The following is a 20,050-nucleotide window of genomic DNA, read 5'->3' on the forward strand; positions in this document are numbered from 1 at the left end:
TGAGACAGTTCTCTTTTCCAGCCAGATATAATTATCAATTTCTTCAGCTACAAATAAGACCAAAGGACAAAAGAGGATCTGTCTAGACTATCTCACTTACAAGATATTGATTGTTCCAGTGGTAAACAGGTTAGTATAAGTGTGTTTGGCTTGAAAGGTCACGAGTTTTAACACCTGGCAGAGAGCTATTCAACCTTGACATAAGTCAAATTATTGCAGTGCTGCGGAAAAAGGCTTTCTAATGCTAATGCTATCTTGGCCCAAAGATATTTGTTAGTTGTACGGTGCCAGACTCCTAGGAAGGGGCCAGATTATAGGTGCCAGGCTCCATTCTTGGCATGACCCTTTAAAGAAATATTACTGTTATAAGCAACTGGAGAGCCAACTGAACTCGAGACAAGTTTATGTACAGATGATGATCAATTCATTGGGAAACTGTATAGAATATTGTACAAAACAACCACTTGTGAATTTTGCACAGAATAATCTTGCATTACTTCAAAATCTTTGTGGTTTTTCAAGACTTTCTCATAGTGGGATGAAAATTGCTAAAATTATTTATTGGCTCCTTTGAGAAGAAAATGCGGAGACCCTGCAGCAAATGCATAGTAGCAATAACATATTAAAGATATGTTATGCTAATATATAATATAATATAATATAATATAATGTATATACATTTATTTATTTATTTATTTATTTGCTTTATTTCTATACCGCATTTTTCAGCCCAAACAGGCGACTCAATGCGGTTTACAAGGTACAAGTTATCACAACAATGTCAGTGCAGTTAAAAACGCAACAAATGCAACAACAAAATCAACAACATCAATCAACAACAATTAACAAAAACAAACATAACGCCTCAGTGAAATCAGATCCGTTCTCATAATCCTTGTGCCATTCCTATGTTCCATTTACCGTCTCCCTATGTTCAGTTGCACTGTTTAACCAAACGCTTGTTCATAAAGCCAAGTCTTGACCTTTCTCCGAAACGCCAGCAACGAAGGTGCCTGTCTGATGTCTACCGGTAAGACATTCCATAGCCGAGGGGCCACCACTGAGAAGGCCCTGTCTCTCGTCCCCGCCAGACGCACCTGTGACGCAGGCGGGATCGAGAGCAGGGCCTCCCCAGACGATCTTAATGTTCTAGTCGGTTCATAGGTGGAGATGCGTTCGGAGAGGTAAGAACCGTTTAGGGCTTTATAGGCTAAAGCCAGCACCTTGAATTGTGCCCGGTAGCGGATTGGCAGCCAATGGAGCTGGCTCAACAGAGGAGTGGTGTGCTCCCTGAGTGCCGCTCCTGTTAGCAACCTGGCTGCTGAGCGCAGGACCATCTGAAGCTTCCGGGCAGTCTTCAAGGGCAACCCCACGTAGAGCGCGTTGCAGTAGTCAATACGGGATGTAACCAGAGCGTGGACTACCGTGGCCAAGTCAGACTTCCCAAGGTACGGGCGCAACTGGCGCACAAGTTTTAGTTGTGCAAATGCTCCCCTGGACACCGCTGAAACTTGGGGTTCCAAGCTTAGCGAAGAGTCCAGGATCACACCCAAGCTGCGAATAATATTATAATGTAATACAGTATAATAATAATACTAATAATAATAGGTTGCTCCCCCTACTTCTCATTTAAAACCCTCCTACTAGATACATCCTACCTCTGTTCATGTCCAACGTTTATTTTTTAAAGTTTTAACTACTACATTTGGCCCAGCCATAGGTTTTTAAATCTCTATGTGTTTTGTCTATATGTGAGTTATATTAATTGTATTGTTTATTTGCTTATTGCTTGTTGTTTTTATTTATCTGTTGTTGGGCTTGGTCTCATGTAAGCCACTCCGAGTCACTTGGGGAGATGGTGGCGGGGTATAATATTATTATTATTATTATTATTATTATTATTATATTGTACATTACATGTAATATTACTAATAATATTACAATATAATTGTATAGTACAATATAGTAATGTATAGCGCTGATATTGTACTGTGCTAATGGTATAATGTTGTGCGTGTGTGTGTGTGCGTGTGTGTGTGTGTGTGTATATGCGTGTGTGTGTGTGTCTATATATATAAAATGCTCTGTGCATAATGAGTACCTTAAAATAAAAGAACCAATGAATGAAATCACACCAAATTTGGCAAGAAAATGTCTCACAACACAAGGAGTGACCATCACTCAAAAAATTATGATTTTGTCATTTGGGAGTTGTAATTGCTGGGATTTATAGTTCACCTACAATCAAAGAGCATTCTGAACTCTAAAATCTATGATACTATATCTGTGTGTATGTGTGTGTGTGAATCATACCTATCTATCTATATTTATGGCTGGATGGCTCTTTGTCAGGAGGGCTTTGATTGCATTTTCTTACCCTGGTGGAGGGAGTTGAACTGGATGGCCTTAAGTATTTGCTGTTGGTAAATTGTGGCAAGTTCTTAGTGGGATGGGCATCCCAAGCCACCTTGTCTCTCTCCTGAGGAATCTGTACAAGGACCAAGTAGCAACAGTCAGAACTGACCACGGAACAACAGACTGGTTCAAGATTGGGAAAGGCATACGGGAAGGCTGCATCCCCTCACCCAACCTTTTTAACTTGTATGCAGAACACATCATGCGATGTGCGGGGCTGGATGAATGCAAAGCTGGGGTGGAAATGGCTGGAAGAAACATTAACAACCTCAGATATGCAGATGACACCACTCTGATGGCCGAAAGCGAGGAGGAGCTGAGGAGCCTTCTAGTCAAGGTGAAAGAAGAAAGCGCAAAAGCCGGGTTGCAGCTAAACGTCAAAAAAACCAAGATTATGGCAACAGGAATTATTGACAACTGGGAAATAGAGGGAGAAACCGTGGAGGCCGTGACAGACTTTGTATTTCTAGGTGCAAAGATTACTGCAGATGCAGACTGTAGCCAGGAAATCAGAAGACGCTTACTTCTTGGGAGGAGAGCAATGTCCAATCTCGATAAAACAGTAAAGAGTAGAGACATCAGACTGGCAACAAAGATCCGCCTAGTCAAAGCCATGGTATTCCCTGTAGTCACCTACGGATGTGAGAGCTGGACCTTAGGGAAGGCTGAGCGAAGGAAGATAGATGCTTTTGAACTGTGGTGTTGGAGGAAAGTTCTGAGAGTGCCTTGGACTGCGAGAAGATCCAACCAGTCCATCCTCCAGGAAATAAAGCCCGACTACTCACTGGAGGGAAAGATACTAGAGACAAAGTTGAAGTACTTTGGCCACATCATGAGGAGACAGGAAAGCCTAGAGAAGACAATTATGCTGGGGAAAGTGGAAGGCAAAAGGAAGAGGGGCCGACCAAGGGCAAGATGGATGGATGGCATCCTTGAAGTGACTGGACTGACCTTGAGGGAGCTGGGGGTGGTAACGGCCGACAGGGAGCTCTGGCGTGGGCTGGTCCATGAGGTCACGAAGAGTCGGAGACGACTGAACGAATGAACAACAACAACAATTGAGGTTCTGTGTGGGAAGTTTGCCCCAATTCTATCATTCATGGGGTTCAGAATGCTCTTTGATTGTAGGTGAACTATAAATCCCAGCAACGACAACTCCCAAATGTCAAGGTCTATTTCCCCCAAACTCCATCTGTGCTCACATTTGGGCATATGGAGTATTTATGCCAAGTTTGGTCCAGATCCATCATTGTTTGAATCCACAGTGCTCTCTGGATGTAGGTGAACTACAACTCCCAAACTCAAGGCCATTGCCCACCAAACCCTTCCAGAATTTTCTCTTGGATTTGGGAGTCCTATCTGCCAAGTTTGGTTCAATTCCATCATTGGTGGAGTTCAGAATGCTCTTTGATTGTAGGTGAACGATAAATCCCAGCAACTATAACTCCCAATTTTCTTTGAGTGATGGTCACTCCTTGGGTTGTTAGGAGTCTTGTGTCCAAATTTGGTGTCAATTTGTTCAGTGGTTTTTGAGTTATGTTAATCCCACAAACGAACATTGCATTTTAATTTATATAGATGGTTTTCTGTGGGCGAGGAGATGGCGACTACTGGATGGCATATGTTCTGTATCAGAAACTAGAGCTGATGTGGTCTATCCACTGCAATTTTCTGAATCAGCACCCCAAATAATGAAACTGAATCTAAAGTTGACTAAAAACTGATTCGTAACCCTTTTGGTACTAATGTTGGAGGGTCAAAGTGGTCATAAAAAGGTTGGGAACCACTGTTGTATGTGGACTATTTATTTTGTGAATACTTGTAGGCATGTTTCCAGTTGACTTTACCCATTTCCAGCTTCATTCCTTTGAGCATATACACTTAACTATAACAGGCTTTAGGAATTCTCTGTGTTTTCCTGTGGGATTTCAGTATGCTTACCCTGCTGGGAAGGAATCCCACTGGAGCATTGCAGCACACCCAAATACCTGGGAGTCACTCTGGATCATGCTCTTACCTACAAGAAGCAGTGCCTGAACATCAAGCAAAAAGTGGGTGCTAGAAACAATATCATACGAAAGCTGACTGGCACAACCTGGGGATCACAACCAGATACAGTGAAGACATCTGCCCTTGTGCTGTGCTACTCTGCTGCTGAGTATGCATGCCCAGTGTGGAACACATCTCACCACACTAAAACAGTGGATGTGGCTCTTAATGAGACATGCCGCATTATCACGGGCTGTCTGCGCCCTACACCACTGGAGAAATTACACTGCTGCACCACCTGACATCCGCCAGGAAGTAGCAGCCAATAGTGAAAGGACCAAGGCAGAGACATCTCCAGCTCATCCTCTGTTTGGGTATCAGCCAGCACGTCAACGACTTAAATCTAGAAATAGTTTTCTAAGATCTACAGAGACACTCGCTGGAACACCTCAGCAAGCGAGAGTCCAAAAGTGGCAGGCTCAAACCCAGAACCTCAACCAATGGCTGATACCAAATGAGAGACTCCCCCCTGGGCACACAGAGGACTGGGCGACTTGGAAGGCGCTGAACAGACTGCGCTCTGGCACCACGAGATGCAGAGCCAACCTTCAGAAATGGGGCCACATAGTGGAATCCTCGACATGCGAGTGCAGAGAGGAGCAAACCACTGACCACTGCTGCAATGCAACCTGAGCCCTGCCACATGCACAATGGAGGACCTTCTTGCAGCAACAACAGAAGCACTCCAAGTGGCCAGATACTGGTCAAAGGACATTTAATCAACTACCAAACTCACACATTTTGTATTTTCTCTGTTTGTTTGCTTTGTTCTGTTAGAAATGTAATATAATTTGACTGGTTGTCCTGACACGACAAATAAATAAATACCCTGCTCAACATGAACCTGTGCTCTTCAATGCATTTGCCAGACCCATAGCCTATATTGTCAGGTGCATATGTGTGTGTATCAAACACTAACTTAACTGAATATGGGAATCCAATCTGTCAAGGAGGGCTGAGGGAAACTTTCAGGCACCAATTTAAGTAAATTATCTGAAGCAGCATCTATCAACAGATCAATAAATAAATTTGACTGAAGGGAAATGCACTGAATTATGGACCAAAGTACAATGCAGTATTTAAAGCTAATGGCTTTGAATTATCGAGTACATGAGCCATTTATCAAAGTGCAAAGTAGCAATTATTTTGGAAATATTGTTCCTTTTTATTTATCACAGAGTCATTTCATTCCTTTTAAATATTGCTACTTGGGTTGCTCCAGGAAGGGGCTCGGCAATGATGGAAGGAGGAAAAGAGCGGAGCCGTAAGCAAGTTGGTCAAGCTGCTGTGGGCGGATTTTCACTCTGCGTTACAAGGCTCAACTCAGCTCGGACCGTGCTCTGACCTACAAGAAGCACTGCCTGAACATCAAACAAAAAGTGGGCGCTAGAAACAACATCATATGAAAGCTGACTGGCACAACCTGGGGATCACAACCAGACACAGTGAAGACATCTGCCCTTGCGCTATGCTACTCTGCTGCTGAGTATGCATGCCCAGTGTGGAATACATCTCACCACACTAAAACAGTAGATGTGGCTCTTAATGAGACATGCCGCATTATCACAGGGTGTCTGCGCCCTACACCACTGGAGAAATTACACTGTTTAGCCAGTATTGCACCACCTGACATCCGCCGGGAAGTGGCAGCCAATAGTGAAAGGACCAAGGCAGAGACATCTCCAGCTCATCCCCTGTTTGGGTATCAGCCAGCACGTCAACGACTTAAATCTAGACATAGTTTTTTTAGATCTACAGAGACACTCGCTGGAACACCCCAGCAAGCGAGAGTCCAAAAGTGGCAGGCTCAAACCCAGAACCTCAATTCATGGGTGATACCAGATGAGAGACTCCCCCCTGGGCACACAGAAGACTGGGCGACTTGGAAGGCACTGAACAGACTGCGCTCTGGCACCACAAGATGCAGAGCCAATCTTAAGAAATGGGGCTACAGGGTGGAATCCTTGGCATGCGAGTGCGGAGAAGAACAAACCACTGACCACCTGCTGCAATGCACCCTGAGCCCTGCCACATGCACAATAGAGGACCTTCTTGCGGCAACCCCAGAGGCACTCCAAGTGGCCAGATACTGGTCAAAGGACATTTAACCAAATACCAAATTTGCAAAATCTGTGTGTTTCTTTTTCTTCCTTTTTCTTTTTAATCTGTGTGTTTGTTTTGCTCTGCTAGAATTGTAATACAATGGTATGGTTGCTGATGACACGATAAATAAATAAATAGCTCGGAGAAATAGATTTGCTGGGAAACATTTGTCCTGTCCTTAAATAGTCTGCTGAAAATGGGTACAGCGTGGTGACTGAGTTGGGGGTGGGAGCGAGATCTCTCCATACAGTTTTTTTTAGTTCTGTGCCATCAAATTGATTTGATTTAGCTCTAGCTGATAAATACTGTATTTTCTGGCATATAAGACTACTTTTTATCCCAAGAAAATCTTCTCAAAAGACAGGGGGTCCACACCTTAGTTACCTCTAGACTGGATTACTGCAATGCACTCTACGTGGGGCTGCCCTTGAAGATGGCTACAACTACAACTTGTCCAATGCTCGGCAACCAGATTAATAACTGAGGCAACTTACAGGGAGTGGTATTTATTTCTCGTGTCAGGGCAGCCAGTCAGTTATATTACATTTCTAACAGAACAAAGCAAACAAAGAGAGAAAATACAAAATGTGTGGGTTTGGTAGTTGATTAAATGTCCTTTGACCAGTATCTGGCCACTTGGAGTGCTTCTGGTGTTGCCGCAAGGAGGTCCTCCATTGTGCATGTGGCAGGGCTCAGGTTGCATTGCAGCAGGTGGTCAGTGGTTTGCTCCTCTCCACATTCGCATGTTGTGGATTCTACTTTGTAGCCCCATTTCTGAAGGTTGGCTCTGCATCTCGTTGGTGCCAGAGCACAGTCTGTTCAGCACCTTCCAAGTCGCCCAGTCCTCTGTATACCCAGGGGGGAGTTTCTCATTTGGTATCAGCCATTGGTTGAGGTTCTGGGTTTGAGACTGCCACTTTTGGACTCTCGCATGCTGAGGTATTCCAGCGAGTGTCTCTGTAGATCTTAGAAAACAGGGAGGGGTCAACCCCCCTGTTTAAGGAGCTCAATTGGCTGCCGTTTATTTTCCAGACCCAATTCAAGGTGCAGGTTATCACCTACTGTGCTGTCACGTGCTGGGCCGGTGAAAGAGGCTGTAGACAGGACGTGTTTTCTGAATGCCCAACGGGACGCCGGGGGTGCCTCGGCTGAGAGGCCCTTTGGATTTCCCCACACAAAGTTCTTTTAAAGACTTAGAAAGTACAACAAAGTTTTTATTGTTGCTTAAATCTTCAATAAATCAAACAAATACTTCAAGGCTTTGAATCAACTGGTGGCTTGCTTAAATCTTGTCCACAAGGGACAGGCAACTTTCTTCATAAACTGTTTCTTCCTTCTACAAGGGAAATCCTTGACCCCTCCTTGGGCAGTCTAACTTAAGCTCTGCTGGCATGGGCCCCTACACCCCATCCAAATTGGATTATTATTATTATTATTATTATTATTATTATTATTAATATCTTTATTTGTACACCGCTAGCATTTCCCAAATTAGTCCAATTCTATTGTCGGTGGGGTTCAGAATGCTCTTTGATTGTAGGTGAACTATAAATCCCATGAACTACAACGCCCAAATGTCAAGGTCTATTTTCCCCAAACTCCATCTGTGTTCATATTTAGGCGTATTGAGTGCTTGTGCCAAGTTTGGTCCAGATCCATCATTGTTTGAGTCCACAGTGCTCTCTGGATGTAGGTGAACTACAACTCCCAAACTCAAGGTCAATGCCCACCAAACCCTTCCAGTATTTTCTGTTGGTCATGAGAGTTCTGTGTGCCAAGTTTGGTTCAATTCCATTGTTGATGGAGTACAGAATGCTCTTTGATTGTAGGTGAACTATAAATCCCAGCAACTACAACTCCCAAATGACAAAATCATAATTTTTTGAGTGATGGTCACTCCGTGTGTTGTGAAACATTTTGTTGCCAAATATGGTGTGATTTCGTTCATTGGTTCTTTTTGTTTTTAAGGTACTCATTATGCACAGAGCATTTTTATATAGATAGATAACACGCAAATATTTAAAAACCTATTTATATGTTAACTGTTTTGTAAGTTAATATGTGTTTATTGTTGTGTGCACAATGCCGTAGTCCGTAAGACTGCTCTGAGTTCCCTTCGGGGTGAGAAGGGTGGGGAATACATAGAGTAAATTAATAATAATTAATAATAATTAATAATTAATACTGTTTCTTATTGCTACATAGCTAAGCATATGTAATATTAAGAATTATAGACTGTGATAGAGGATTCCTGACAGTATGCAGGCTTTCTTTTGAAAGGAAAATGTTGTTCCTAGTGTTCTGCATGAAAGCATGAATTTCTTGACTTAAATGGACTCATCTGTGTACATTCTGGGCAACGGGATGCTGATTGTGCTATGGACATGTAGTATGAATGATTCCTTAAAGAAATGTTAAACACGTGTGAAAAAGATCTTGGAGTCCTTGTGGACAACAAGTTAAACATGAGCCAACAATGTGATGCAGAGGCAAAAAAAGCCAATGGGATTTTGGCCTGCATCAATAGGAGCATAGTGTCTAGGTCCAGGGAAGTAATGCTACCCCTCTATTCTGCTTTGGTTAGACCACATCTGGAATATTGTGTTCAGTTCTGGGCACCACAATTCAAGAGAGATATTGACAAGCTGGAATGTGTCCAGAGGAGGGCGACTAAAATGATCAAGGGTCTGGAGAACAAGCCCTATGAGGAGCGGCTTAAAGAGCTGGGCATGTTTAGCCTGAAGAAGAGAAGGCTGAGAGGAGATATGATATAGACTAGCCGTCCCCTGCCACACGTTGCTGTGGCCCAGTCTGTGTATTTGTGTTGTGTGTGTATATATGTGTGTGTATATATTTGTGTATATGTGTATTTGTGTGGTTATTTTTATTTATTTTGTTATTGTATTCATATGTTTTTTTTCCTTTTGATGATGTTGCTTGTTGTTTATGTTTTGGTTTTATTTTGATGTAATATTTTGTTTGGGCTTGGCCCCATGTAAGCCGTTCCAAATCCCCATCAGTGAGATGGTGACAGTGTATACATAAAGATGATGATGATGATGATGATGATTATTATTATTATTATAGAATCATAGAATCAAAGAGTTGGAAGAGACCTCATGGGCCATCCAGTCCAACCCCCTGCCAAGAAGCAGGAATGTTGCATTCAAATCACCCCTGACAGATGGCCATCCAGCCTCTGCTTAAAAGCTTCCAAAGAAGGAGCCTCCACCGCACTCCGGGGCAGAGAGTTCCACTGCTGAACGGCTCTCACAGTCAGGAAGTTCTTCCTCATGTTCAGATGGAATCTCCTCTCTTGTAGTTTGAAGCCATTGTTCCACGTCCTAGTCTCCAAGGAGGCAGAAAACAAGCTTGCTCCCTCCTCCCTGTGGCTTCCTCTCACATATTTATACATGGCTATCATATCTCCTCTCAGCCTTCTCTTCTTCAGGCTAAACATGCCCAGTTCCCTAAGCCGCTCCTCATAGGGCTTGTTCTCCAGACCCTTGATCATTTTAGTCGCCCTCCTCTGGACACATTCCAGCTTGTCAATATCTCTCTTGAATTGTGGTGCCCAGAATTGGACACAATATTCCAGATGGAATGTTATTATGCATAAATGCACATGTGGTTATGCTGAAACCCCCAGTGGCGCAGTGGGTTAAACCGCTGAGCTGCTAAACTTGCTAACCGAAAGGTTGCAGGTGCAAATCCGAGGAGTGGCATGAGCTCCCGCTGTCAGCCCCTAGCTATTCAAAAACATGCAAATGTGAGTAGACCAATAGGTACGTCTCTGGCAGGAAAGTAATAGTGCTCCATGCAGTCATGCCGACCATGGAGGTGCCTATGGACAACGCCAGCTCTTTGGTTTAGAAATGGAGATGAGCATCAACATCCAGAGTCAGACATGACTGGACTTAATATCAGGGGAACAATGTGGTTTCGTGCATGTGTTGTAATGTGTCTGTATCTAGGGAAGTCATGCTACCCCTCTGTTCTGCTTTGGTTAGACCACACTTGGAATATTGTGTCCAATTCTGGGCACCACAATTCAAGAGAGATATTGACAAGCTGGAATGTGTCCAGAGGAGGGTGACTAAAATGATCAAGGGTCTGGAGAACAAGCCCTATGAGGAGCGGCTTAAGGAGCTGGGCATGTTTAGCCTGAAGAAGAGAAGGCTGAGAGGAGATATGATAGCCACGTATAAATATGTGTGAGGAAGCCACAGGGAGGAGGGAGCAAGCTTGTTTTCTGCTTCCTTGGAGACTAGGACGCGGAACAATGGCTTCAAACTACAAGAGAGGAGATTCCATCTGAACACAAGGAAGAACTTCCTGACTGTGAGAGCCGTTCAGCAGTGGAACTCTCTGCCCCGGAGTGTGGTGGAGGCTCCTTCTTTGGAAGCTTTTAAGCAGAGGCTGGATGGCCATCTGTCAGGGGTGATTTGAATGCAATATTCCTGCTTCTTGGCAGAATGGGGTTAGACTGGATGGCCCATGAGGTCTCTTCCAACTCTTTGATTCTATGATTCTAAGAGCTTTGTTTACTGAGCTCGTAAAATGTTTGGATGCTGCGGTGTTTCCTAATTTGGTGGTCCCATGTCACAGCTTCAATGCTGAATTTGCATGCAAGGTTCAACCTAGTCTTGCAAGATGATAACTGTGCACTTGTGTGTGTGTTTAATCGCAATCACTGACATGCACATCTTTGTTGAAGAGGCATTGAGCTTGTAAATTTGCATGTAAAGAAAAGAAAACAAACACAAATGTTAATACAGACCTGGAAAGCGGCCACACAGGTCAGCATTGCCAAGCTTTGCAAACAATGATTCATTGTTTGCACGGTTTGATTCAGTCACCGAATGGGTCGTTTAATTATCTGCGCCTAAACCTGGCTCTGCATTTGAGTGCCTGGTGCTCTTTTAGGTACGGAAAAATTCAGGGGTCGAGGACGAATGCCCAGTAGAACTGCAGCTCTGTCTCCTTGCAGCATTTGTCAACCTGGGGGTCATGATCCCTGGGTGGGTCGTGAGGGGGTTTCAGAGGGGTCACCAAAGACCATCAGAAAACATTTATTTATTTCTCGTGTCAGGGCAGCCAGTCAATTATATTACATTTCTAACAGAACAAAGCAAACAAACAGACAAAATACAAAATGTGTGAGTTTGGTAGTTGATTAAATGTCCTTTGACCAGTATCTGGCCACTTGGAGTGCTTCTGGTGTTGCTGCAAGAAGGTCCTCCATTGTGCATGTGGCAGGGCTCAGGTTGCATTGCAGCAGGTGGTCAGTGGTTTGCTCCTCTCCACACTCGCATGTCGAGGATTCCACTTTGTAGTCCCATTTCTGAAGGTTGGCTCTGCATCTTGTGGTGCCAGAGCGCAGTCTGTTCAGTGCCTTCCAAGTCGCCCAGTCTTCTGTGTGCCCAGGGGGGAGTGTCTCATTTGGTATCAGCTATTGGTTGACGTTCTGGGTTTGAGCCTGCCACTTTTGGACTCTCACTTGCTGAGGTGTTCCAGCGAGTGTCTCTGTAGATCTTAGAAAACTATGTCTGGATTTAAGTCGTTGACGCGCTGGCTGATACCCAAACAGGGGATGAGCTGGAGATGTCTCTGCCTTGGTCCTTTCACTATTGGCTGCCACTTCCCGGTGGATGTCAGGTGGTGCAATACCGGTTAAGCAGTGTAATTTCTCCAGTGGTGTAGGGCGCAGACGCCCTGTGATAATGCGGCATGTCTCATTAAGAGCCACATCCACTGTTTTAATGTGGTGAGATGTGTTCCACACTGGGCATTTATACTCAGCAGCAGAGTAGCATAGCGCAAGGGCAGATGTCTTCACTGTATCTGGTTGTGATCCCCAGGTTGTGCAAGTCAGCTTTCGTATGATATTGTTTCTAGGACCTACTTTTTGCTTGATGTTCAGGCCGTGCTTCTTGTAGGTAAGAGCACGGTCCAGGATGACTCCCAGGTATTTGGGTGCGCTGCAATGCTCCAGTGGGGTTCCTTCCCAGGTGATCTTCAGAGCTCGGGATGCTTCTCTGTTCTTGAGATGAAAGGGACATGTCTGTGTTTTAGATGGATTAGGGATCAGCTGGTTTTCCCTGTAGTAGGCAGTAAGAGCATCTAGAGCTTCGGAGAGCTTCTGTTCATCCATCTCAAAGCTCCCTGCTTGAGCAGTAATGGCACGATCATCAGCATAGACGAAACTCTCTGTCCCTTCTGGCAGTGGCTGGTCATTTGTGTAGATGTTGAACATGGATGGAGCAAGCATGCTCCCCTGTTTCCGCCATCTGCTTCTCTGGCCCTGGAACTCAACAAAAAAGCTCCTGTTTTGTAGCAGGTTTCCTATGAGGTGGGTGAGGTGGTAGTCCTTTGTGATATTATACATTTTTCTCAGGAGGAGGTGGTGGTTCACAGTATCATAAGCCACTGAAAGGTCTATGTGATCTGCTGCCTTTCAAAGCCATCTTCTATGTGCTGAGTCAGGTTCAACACTTGCAATGTGCACAAATCAACCCAAATAAGAGTTTGTGGTACTATTGACTACAGCAGTGTTTCTCAACCTGGGGGTTGGGACTCCTAGTGGGGGGGGGGGGTCACAAGGGGGTTTCAGAGGGGTCATGAAAGACCATCAGAGAACATATATTTCTGATGGTCTTCAGAACCCCTTTTGCAGAAAAGGCTGATGATCTCTCCGCCTGCCCTTTTTGGAAACAGAAGACGAATCCTCTCACCTGTGATTGGTCAGCCTCTCAGCAAAGGGGAGAGATGTTTCTGAGACTCATGGCAGCATGGTGTGCATGTGCAGACAAGGGAGAGCATGCGAGGTAGGAGGGAAGCTCACACCAGCAAGTCCCTTCAAGGCGTGGGGGTTCTGTGTGCCAAGTTTGGCCCAATTCCATGGTTGGTGGAGTTCTGAATGCTCTTTGATTGTGAGTGAACTATAAATCCCAGCAACTACAACTCCCAAATGTCAAGGTTTATTTTCCCCAAACTCCACCAGTGTTCACATTTGAGCATATTGAGTATTCATGCCAAGTTTGGTCCAGATCTATCATTGACTCCACGGTGCATCTGGATGTAGCTTAACTACACATCCAAAAAGCAAGGTCAATGCCCACCAAAAACCTTTGAGTATTTTCTGTTGGTCATGGGAGTTCTGTGTGCCAAATTTGGTTTAATTCCATCATTGGTGGAGTTCAGAATACTCTTTGATTGTATCTTAACTGTAAATCCCAGCAACTAAATGGTTCTGCCCCAACTTACCTGTCCAAATGCATCTCTCCTTATGAACCCTCCAGGAATTTAAGATCATCTGGGGAGGCTCTGCTCTCGATCCTGCTTTCATCACAAGTATGTCTGGAGGGGACGAGTGACAGAGCCTTCTCAGTGGTGGCCCCTCAGCTGTGAGGGATATTAGATTGGCCCCTTCCCTTTTAACATTCCGAAAGAAGGTCAAGACTTGGCTTTTTGAGCAAGCGTTTGCAGATACAATATAACAGACATGGAGAGAGAAAAAACAGAACGACTCGATGACGCTATTGGATAACACTTTTAACTAGGAGACTCAAACTGATTTATGTTTCTATTGATATTGATTGTTTTATTTGGTTTTATACTTAAATTAACCGTTTTCAATTGTATTTTACGCTTTTGATACTGACTGTAAGCTGCAAATGTAGTAAATAAATAAATAAACTACAATTCCCAAATGACAAAATCAGTCCCCCAACACCACCAGTATTCAGATTTGGGCATATCGGGTATTTGTGCCAAATTTGGTCCAGTGAATGAAAATGCATCCTGCAGATCAGATATTTACATTATGATTCATAACAGTAGCAAAACTAAAGTTATGAAGTAGCAATGAAAATAATTATATGGTTGGGGGTCACCACAACATGGGGAACTGTATTTATTTATACTATCAGAAGGGAACCAAGGGTACAGTTGTGATATATCTGAGAAAACACAAAGTTTAAAACCTTGGCTTTATATTAAACTAGCCGTCCCCTGCCACGTGTTGCTGTGGCCCAGTCTGGTGATCTGGAAAATAAAGTAATGAGAAAATGTTGGTTTCTCATATATGTAATTTCTTTATGCTTGTGGGTAAACAGTATTTCTTGTTGTTTCTTTGTCAGTGTTGATGTGGAGAGTGTCTGGTTTGCCTACTCTGGAATATGCAACATATCATAGTCCTTCTTTAAGGGTCCCTTTCAAATCTATTATACTATATCTCTTTGTGTGTGTGAATCATATCTATCTATCTATATCTATGGCTGGATGGCTCTTTGTCAGGAGGGCTCTGATTACATTTTCTTGCCCTGGTGAAGAGAGTTGGACTGGATGGACTGAAGTATTTTCTGTTGGTCATGGGGGTTCTGTGTGGGAAATTTGCTCCAATTCTGTCGTTTGTGGGATTCAGAATGCTCTTTGATTGCAGGTGAACTATAAATCTCAGTTACTACAGCTCCCAAATGTCAAGGTCTATTTCCCCAAAACTCCATCTGTGTTCATATTTGGGCATAAGGAATATTCATGCCAAGTTTGGTCCAGATCCATCATTGTTTGAGTCCACAGTGCTCTCTGGATGTAGGTGAACTTCAAATCCCAAACTCAAGGTCAATGCCCACCAAACACTTAACACTTAAAACACTTAGTGTTTTCTGTTGGTCATGGGAGTCCTGTATGCCACGTTTGGTTCAATTCCATCATTGGTGGAGTTCAGAATGCTCTTTGATTGTAGGTGAAATACAAATCCCAGCAACTACAACTCCCAAATGACAAAATCAATTTTTTTGAGTGAAGGACATACATTGGGTTGTTAGGTATCTTGTGTCCAAATTTGGTGTCAATTCGTCCAGTGGTTTTTGAGTTCTGTTAATCCCACAAACGAACATTACATTTTTATTTATATAGATTCAAAAACATTGAACCTACTGATGTCTCAGTTAAGGTAGTTTTATTGGTATCTATTTTTATTTTGAAATTGACCCATAGCTACTGCGTTTTCCACCCTCGGCTTATACTCGAGTCAATACATTTTCCCAGTTTTTTGTGGTAGAATTAGGTGCATTGGCTTATATTTGGGTCAGCTTATACTAGGCTTGGGTAAGTTCGTTCGTAACATTCTAAAATCGTAATTAATTCGGATTTAATTACCTTTTGATCCAATTTCGAGCCATGCAGGAATAGTGGGAGGAGCAATTCCGAACTGAAACAACTTTCCCATTGTTCGGAATTATTTTTGGATGTGGCTTTGCATGTCCGGCGATGCAAAGAGGGATGAGGTGAGCGTAGGTAACAGCTCTTCCTGAAGGCCACTGGGGGAGTGGCTTTCAGGAAGAGCTGTTCCTACTCACGCCTACCTCGTCCCTCTTTGCATCGCGGGGCGTGCAAAGCCGCCGATGCAAAGAGGGACGAGGTGGGCATGGGTAAGCACAGCTCTTCCTGAAACCCACACCCGCAGTGGCCTTCAGGAAGAGCTGTTCTTACCCACACCCTCCTCGTCCCTCTTTGCATCGCCGGGCGTGCAAAACCGCCGGCACAAAGAGGGACGAGGTGGGCATGGGTAAGAACAGCTCTTCCTGAAAGCCATGCCCCAGCAGCCAAAGAGGGACGAGGTGGGCGTGGGTAAGAAGAGCTGTTCTTACCCACACCCACCTCGTCCCTCTTTGCATCGCCGGGCATGCAAAGCTGCCGATACAAAGAGGGACAAGGTGGACATGGGTAAGAACAGCTCTTCCTGAAAGCCACCCCCCAGCGGCCTTCAGGAAGAGCTGTTCTTACCCACGCCCACCTCGTCCCTCTTTGCATCACCGGGCGTGCAAAACCACCGATGCAAAGAGGGACGAGGTGGGCATGGGTAAGAACAGCTCTTCCTGAAAGCCACCCCCCAGCGGCCTTCAGGAAGAGCTGTTCTTACCCACGCCCACCTCGTCCCTCTTTGCATCACCGGGCGTGCAAAACCACCGATGCAAAGAGGGACGAGGTGGGCATGGGTAAGAACAGCTCTTCCTGAAAGCCATGCCCCAGCAGCCAAAGAGGGACGAGGTGGGCGTGGGTAAGAAGAGCTGTTCTTACCCACACCCACCTCGTCCCTCTTTGCATCGCCGGGCATGCAAAGCTGCCGATACAAAGAGGGACAAGGTGGACATGGGTAAGAACAGCTCTTCCTGAAAGCCACCCCCCAGCGGCCTTCAGGAAGAGCTGTTCTTACCCACGCCCACCTCGTCCCTCTTTGCATCACCGGGCGTGCAAAACCACCGATGCAAAGAGGGACAAGGTGGGCATGGGTAAGAACAGCTCTTCCTGAAAGCCATGCCCCAGCAGCCAAAGAGGGACGAGGTGGGCGTGGGTAAGAAGAGCTGTTCTTACCCACACCCACCTCGTCCCTCTTTGCATCGCCGGGCATGCAAAGCTGCCGATACAAAGAGGGACAAGGTGGACATGGGTAAGAACAGCTCTTCCTGAAAGCCACCCCCCAGCGGCCTTCAGGAAGAGCTGTTCTTACCCACGCCCACCTCGTCCCTCTTTGCATCACCGGGCGTGCAAAACCACCGATGCAAAGAGGGACGAGGTGGGCATGGGTAAGAACAGCTCTTCCTGAAAGCCACGTCCCCAGTGGCCTTCAGGAAGAGCTGTTCTTACCCACGCCCACCTCATCCCTCTTTGCATCGCCGGGCGTGCAAAACCACTGATGCAAAGAGGGACGAGGTGGGCATGGGTAAGAACAGCTCTTCCTGAAAGCCACGCCCCAGCGGCCAAAGAGGGACGAGGTGGGTGTGGGTAAGAAGAGCTGTTCTTACCCACACCCACCTCGTCCCTCTTTGCATCGTCGGGCATGCAAAGCTGCCGATACAAAGAGGGACAAGGTGGGCATGGGTAAGAACAGCTCTTCCTGAAAGCCACCCCCCAGCGGCCTTCAGGAAGAGCTGTTCTTACCCACGCCCACCTCGTCCCTCTTTGCATCGCCGGGCGTGCAAAACCACCGATGCAAAGAGGGACGAGGTGGGCATGGGTAAGAACAGCTCTTCCTGAAAGCCACCCCCCAGTGGCCTTCAGGAAGAGCTGTTCTTACCCACGCCCACCTCATCCCTCTTTGCATCGCCGGGCGTGCAAAACCACCGATGCAAAGAGGGACGAGGTGGGCATGGGTAAGAACAGCTCTTCCTGAAAGCCACCCCCCAGCGGCCTTCAGGAAGAGCTGTTCTTACCCACGCCCACCTCATCTCTCTTTGCATCGCCAGGCGTGCAAAGCCGCCGATGCAAAGAGGGACGAGGTGGGCATGGGTAAGAACAGCTCTTCCAGAAAGCCACGTCCCCAGTGGCCTTCAGGAAGAGCTGTTCTTACCCACGCCCACCTCGTCCCTCTGCAATCCATCGCCGTTTGTTGCCACCCAAGGAAGGGAAACTGCAAGGTTAGTTTTAAAATCTCGCAGTTTCCCTTACCTGGGTGGTGGCGAACAGCGATGGATTGCAGAGGGACGAGGTGGGTGTGGCTAAGAACAGCTCTTCCTGAAGGCCACGCCCCCAGTGGTCTTCAGGAAGAGCTGTACCCATGCCCACCTCGTCCCTCTTTGCATCGGTGATTCAAACGAAGCAAACGAAGCGATTCGGATTTCCTGATATTTCCGATCTTTTTTTCAAGAAAATTATTGGAAATAATTTCAAAATCGAATCGCCAGCGCCCCCCTACATCTGAAACAAGTTTTGAACCTTTTTTTTTTTTTTGGATCACCCAAGCCTAGTATATACGGTATATAGATGTCCTTTGACCGGTAGCTGGCCACTATGGCAGGGTAACAATGGAAAAATTTGTTTCTAAACTCGTTTCGTTTTTAGGGGGTCCATTGTGTTTTTTTAAAAAATTCCGAATTTTTCTTATAAAAAATTTTGTTATTTACGAAATTTCGGAAATTTCGAATTGATTCGTTAATGGCGGACGCGATTGCGCAATACGCTAAAAAAAACCTCCAAATGGGACAGGGGGAACTTCTGAAGCTTCCCTCTCCCTCTGTTGTTGACTGTTGGTGTGATAATTTATTTTTTTATCACTGATAAAACAAACAACAACTATAAAACTTGCACCAGACATACGGAAATAATAACGAAACGATTTCGAAACGATTTTGAACCAATTACGAAACAATTATGAAATAAATTGAAAAATTTGTTTCGATTTTTAGTTGCTCCTGCATGGCTCAATATCGGATCGTAAGCTAATTTAAATACGAATCAATAACGAATTACGAAATTAACGAACGAAACTGCCCAGCCCTAGTACCCGCGCCCACCTCGTCCCTCTTTGCATCGGCGATTCAAACGAAGCAAATGAAGCGATTTGGATTTCATGATATTTCTGATCTTTTTTTCAAGAAAATTATAGGAAATAATTTCAAAATCGAATCGCCAGCATCTGAAACGAGTTTTGAACCTTTTTTTTTTTTTTGATCACCCAAGCCTAGTATATACAATATATAGATGTCCTTTGACCGGTAGCTGGCCACTTATGGAAATGTATTAAGGAGTCACGGCATTAGGAAGGTTGAGAATCACTATCATAGTTTATTGTCGAAGGCTTTCATGGCTGGAATCACTAGGTTCTTGTGGGTTTTTTCGGGCTATAGGGCCATGTTCTCACCTCACTACCTCTGAGGATGCTTGCCATAGATGCAGGCGAAACGTCAGGAGAAATGCCTCTAGAACAGTGTTTCTCAACCTGGGGGTTGGGACCCCTGGGGGGGTCACGAGGGGATGTCAGAGAGGTCCCCGAAGACCATCAGAATATACAATATTTTTTGTTGGTCATGGGGTCAAGTTTGACCCAATTCTATCATTGGTGGGGTTCAGAATGCCCTTTGATTTTAGGTGAACTATAAATTCCAGCAACTACAACTCCCAAATATCAAGGTCTATTTTCCTCAAACTCCTCCAGAGTTCACATTTGCACATATTGAGTGTTGTGCCAAGTTTGGTCCAGATCCATCATTGTTTGAGTCCACAGTGCTCTCTGGATTTAGGTGAACTACAACTCCCAAACTCAAGGTCAATGCCCACCAAGCCGTTCTGGCATTTTCTGTTGGTCATGTGTGGCGAGGTCTGATTCAGTTCCTTCATTGGTGGAGTTCAGAATGCTCTTTGATTGTAGACGAACTATAAATCCCAGCAACTACAACTCCCAAATGACAAAATCCATCCCCGCCCCAACCCCACCAGTATTCAAATTTGGGCGTATTGAGTATTTGTGCCAAATTTGGTCCAGTAAATAAAAATCCATCCTGCATATCAGATATTTACAGTATGATTCATAACAGTAGCAAAATTACAGTTATGAAGTAGCAACAAAAATGTTATGGTTGGAGGTCACCACAACATAAGGAACTGTATTAAGGGGTCGCGGCATTAGGTAGGTTGAGAACCACTGCTCTAGAACATGGCCCTATAGCCCGAAAAAACCCACAAGAACCTACTATCATAGTTG

At 44.9% G+C, this 20,050-nt stretch overlaps 1 protein-coding gene across 1 annotated transcript in view; it reads left to right on the forward strand.

Annotated features, from left to right (window-relative positions):
• The window catches only part of MAF (MAF bZIP transcription factor), a 463,629-nt gene that overhangs the window by 442,824 nt on the left and 755 nt on the right, over window positions 1–20,050 (forward strand). The gene's annotated exons all lie outside the window — the stretch shown is intronic.

Source organism: Anolis sagrei, chromosome 8 (assembly GCF_037176765.1).
Source record: "Anolis sagrei isolate rAnoSag1 chromosome 8, rAnoSag1.mat, whole genome shotgun sequence".
In the NCBI taxonomy this organism is placed as follows: domain Eukaryota; kingdom Metazoa; phylum Chordata; class Lepidosauria; order Squamata; family Dactyloidae; genus Anolis; species Anolis sagrei.